We start from the raw sequence: 5,000 nt of genomic DNA, 5'->3' as shown, positions 1-5,000 counted from the left end.
TTTTTTTATTCTCCTCCACCTTTCTTCAGCCACTTTTTCCTCCTCCACCTTTTTTCCCTCCCTCCCACCATTTCCTCACAAGACTGACCAAGGGCCATGAAATTATTGGCAAGACTGAAAAGCTCCTGCTTATTATGAGGTCAGCTTTTTAGCCCTGCAGGCGATAATGGGTCGCGAGGAGTGGTGGGGGGTTGGGGGGGGGGGATGGGGGGGGGATGGGGGGGGAGGGGGGGGGGGTGGGGGGAATCTTTTGAGCCTTACTCCGTCTCGAGAATTTAAGGAGTTGCAGTATATGAATTGAATGTTTATTGGTTTTTGAAATTTATAATGACTAAGTCTTGATTTAGTTTAGAAAGGTGTTTTTGGTAAGTTTCAGTGCTAATAAGACTTTAATTGATATAGTTATATTTATTACCACTTTTTTTTTCAAGATTTTCAATTTGTGAATTACAAACTAAATCTTGATTGGTTTTAGGGATGGTAAGGACTTTGACGTAGCCTTTATTCAGTGATAAAAGGGGTGTGGTAAGAATATTGCTATAAATGTGTCGATAGAAATATTGGTAAAAATGTTGGTTAAAATGGAATAATCATATTTACATTTTCCTACTCGAGAATTTCAAGTTATAATGTATAGATGAATAATTGATTGTGTTCATGGAGTAGTAAGGGCTTTAATGTAGTTTTTATTCAGTTATAAATGGGGTAAAGTGTCGTTGCTAAGTTCTAGTGCTTGCAAAAGTTAGATAAATATAGTTATAATTATTCACCCATCCAGGGAATCTAGACCACTTAAATTTATTAAAATGCAGCTTTTATCACCTACATTTTCACATTATATTCCATCTACCACAACCAAAGTGATGATCATTCGAACCACCCACCCTCTCTCTCTCTCTCTCTCTCTCTCTCTCTCTCTCTCTCTCTCTCTCTCTCTCTCTCTCTCTCTCGACTGAGAGCTAATTTGTGCAAATGACATCCATGAATATCTAATGAGTTTTCGTTTTTGATGATTTCAAATGGCATAATTTCGTCCACTGACTGGGAAATCGTGGTTCATAAACATCGTAGCTTTTATCACTTAAAGGTATTTTTTTATAATCGGTAGAATATATGAAAATTATAAAGAATAAAACTTCATTTTCGTATGGCTAGCGAACCGGGTTTCATATCCAATGTAAATTTTTGTTGAAATGTAGTTTTTTAATATCTTAAAAACCCAGAAGTGGGGTTCTTATGCAATTTAAATTTTCTGGTTTAAAGATAGTTTTTTTTTTAAACTTAGAAGCATATATAAAGTACAAGATTTTCTTTATTAAAAAGGCGAACTGGGGTTCATACACATGTAAATTTTTCTGCTCAAAGCTGGTTTTTTTTAGATATTTTTTAAAAACCTTAAACATATAAAGAGGACAATAATTGTTTTAATTAAACATATTTCAATCAAGTATAATATAAAGGTGATAACACAAATATCCTTTTCAGCTTCGTATATCTGGCAAACCAGGGTTCATAATACAACTTAAAAAATTTCAAACCGGAAGTAAGCAGGCTATTTAGTATGTTGATATTAAAGTTTTAAATAAAATTGATAAGTTATTGTACAAGGTATAGTAGGCAGTTCAACATCTCAATAATCAATTTTTCATCAAATTGATACAAACTGATGAACTCAAGGTATAGCAAGCATTTAATATTTTAATATTAAGATTTTTCAAAAAATTAATAAAAATTTATAGACCACAAGGTACAGCAGGCTGTTTAATATCTCAATATTCAAGTTTTTCATAAAATTGATAAAAATTGATAATTCAAGGTATAGCAAGCATTTTAATATCTTAATATTAAAATTTTCAAATAATTGTAAAAATGATAGACCACAAGTTACAGCAGGCTGTTTAATATCTTCATATTAAATTTTTTTAATAAAATTGATAAAAAATGATAAACAAAAGGTTTAATATTCACGAATATTTAGGTTTTCCATAAAATGAATAAAAATGAATGACACAAGGTACATTAGTCTCATTGATATTCATGAATGTTTAGCATGAACGCATCAAACCTAAATTGTTTTTTATTTCTCTGGGGGTTTATTTATGTTATCTATTTATTCATTTATTTTTTTCACTTGCTAAAGGATTAAAAAAAAAACATCAGCTGAAATTCCGTAATTACTACATTAGGATTAACTCGAAATACGAGACGGGTATTTTTTTTAATCATGGTTTTTTTTCTTACTGAGGGGGGAAGGGTTGGATGGAACGAGGGCAGGGGGGATGGGGGGTGGGGGGGGGGGTTTGGCGAATGGTGAGAAAACTAGCAGCCAAATACCTCTCTCTCTCTCTCTCTCTCTCATTTATCGCTATATTGCTGTTCTTGTTCTTGTTGTTGTTCTTGTTGTTGTGGGGTAGAAAGCCTAAAATAGTCTGAAAAAGGTGTTTCGCGTCGAGTTAAAGATACAGGAATTATAGGATAGGATATTTATGATTTATTTATTAGACTGAAAACGTAAAAAGAATAAATAATGTGCATGTTAAACAGCACAGAACAATTATTTCCAAATAATATACTTGTAGCGTATTTATTTTAATTTTCTTTGGCGAAACAACGCCCCATTTGACCGTAGATTTCACCATATTTTATTTTACGTTAAAAGTTAGGAATATAATGTTTACAACTTATGCGTGAGGGGAGAACCTTGCACGCGCCCCGTGTAGGCTGGAGGTCGGATCACGCCTTGTTTTGTTTTCAGAGATCCGGAAACTTCATTGTAAACATCATTGTAAACCGCTCCTGAATAGAGCGTAGGATATTCTTTCGATGTCTAGTCGTCATTGGGCATAAAAGCTACGATAATGCATGTTTTTTTTACGCTCAAACGTTTTTTTTTTTTTTTTTTTTTTTTTTTTTTTTTTTTTTTTTTTTTTTTGACTCTTGCCTGGCAAAGGAAAGCGTCAAAAATAGATCCCGTTGTTTTTACACGAATGCAGTTCGGTGAAAGGCTACTTTGAATAGCATTGTTGGGGAAATATTCAACAAAAAGGTGGGTTTCAATTTAGACACATTACGATCGTCTTTTCTTTTTTTTCTCTTTTTTTTATTTAGTTAATCAGTTATTTTTTTTAGTTAATCTGTTGAATTATATTTAGTTAATTTGTTGAATTTTATTTAGTTCATCTGTTTATTTTTTTTAGTTAATCTGTTGAATTTTATTTAGTTAATCTGTTGAATTTTATTTAGTTAATCTGAATGATTTGATTTGGTATTTTTTAATTAACCTGTTGAATTATTACAGCTTTTATCACTCGTTCTTCAGTGGGGGACTGACTTAGTAATCTGCCAAATTATGGTAATTATTCTCACTTGTAAAATAATTCAGCAAGATTTTATTTGTTCAATTAATGACTATTTGATCATACTAGTATTTTTTTGTAATCTGTCAACTTATTCTGTATGTTCCACCTCTCCTGAGGGATTCTTTTGAAAACTGTACCCCTCAGGAGAGGTGAAACATACATCCTGCCTATGTAAACTCTCTCGAGAGAGAGAAAGTTTCCAGGCCTGTGATTGGCTTATCAACAGCCAATCAGGAGCGTCGTAAGGAACTGGCCAAGACATCAGATGCACGGTTGATGTGAATCTACTATAGCCATAATCGGGCTTATGGCAATGATATAGGACAGGCCACTACCGGACTGTGGTTAAAGTTTTATGGGCTGCGGTTCACACCGCATTACACCGAGACCACCGAAAGATAGATCTGTTTTCTGTGGCCTCAATTACATGCGAACTGTAGTGTCTGTACAGAAAACTCGATTGCGCAAAAGAAACTTCAGCGAATTTTTTTTTAACTTTTTAAGTTATTGATAAGGTGAGTGTCCATTTAAGTACAGTATGAAGACTTTTTTTTATTTTTTTATTTATTACATTCAAAACTTGAAAATTTGGGCACCTGTTTTTTAATTATTAGCTTTTTATACCGTTTAGCTATTTTTTTTTATTATTAGAATCCATATATTATTTCTTGTGAAATGATCTTACGAACTTTGAATTGCAGAGGAGAGAGAGAGAGAGAGAGAGAGAGAGAGAGAGAGGAGAGAGAGAGAGAGAGAGAGAAGAGAAAAACATGCAAATTCCCCTGTCACCTTCCCGATCCTTCTTAGCGGCAATTTACATTCGAAGTCTCGCGAAATTCCTTTAGTTATCTCCACGGGAGAAAATACTCGTCCTCACGAAGCCATTGAAGGAAAAAAAGTGTCAGAAACCGAGACAGTTTAGGCAATAAGAGATGTTTTGGTGGGTTGGGGAGATGGGAATGGGGGTTGGTGGATGGGTCTGTAATGCATGATATGAGTGGGTATTTTATATATATATATATTTTGGGGGGTTTTGGGGGGGAGGGTTTTGTTTTTTTGATATTAAATACACCTCTCAGTGATTCAATTGGGGGTTTGACTTGGAGTGACTGAGGTTTTCTGTGGTTTGTAACTGATACTTCGGGAGTTATGGTGTGATATTTATTAGTGGTATATACCCTCTCTCTCTCTCTCTCTCTCGCTCTCTCTCTCTCTCTCTCTCTCTCTCTCTTTATATATATATATATATATATATATATATCATATATATATATATATATATATATAGTATATATATATATATATGTATATATAGTATATGATGTGTGTGTGTATATTATCATATGTATGTAATGTAATATATATATATAGATATATATATATATATATATATATATATATATATATATATATATATATATATATATATATATATATATATATATATAGAGAGAGAGAGAGTTAAAAATAAAATCAGTGTCAAAATCGTTCCTCCGTAGCAGATAAGCCCTTCTCGCTTTGAGCAGCCTGGAGGTCTCAGACGAAGAAATTCTTGTTTGAGAGGCTGGAGAAAGAGACGAGAGAGAGAGAGAGAGAGAGAGAGAGAGAGAGAAAGAGAGGGCCCTTGTTACACAGGATTCC

This window comes from Macrobrachium nipponense, chromosome 26 (assembly GCF_015104395.2).
Source record: "Macrobrachium nipponense isolate FS-2020 chromosome 26, ASM1510439v2, whole genome shotgun sequence".
NCBI lineage: Eukaryota > Metazoa > Arthropoda > Malacostraca > Decapoda > Palaemonidae > Macrobrachium > Macrobrachium nipponense.
The sequence above is the reverse complement of the archived record's forward strand: the minus strand, read 5'-3'. Positions refer to the sequence as shown.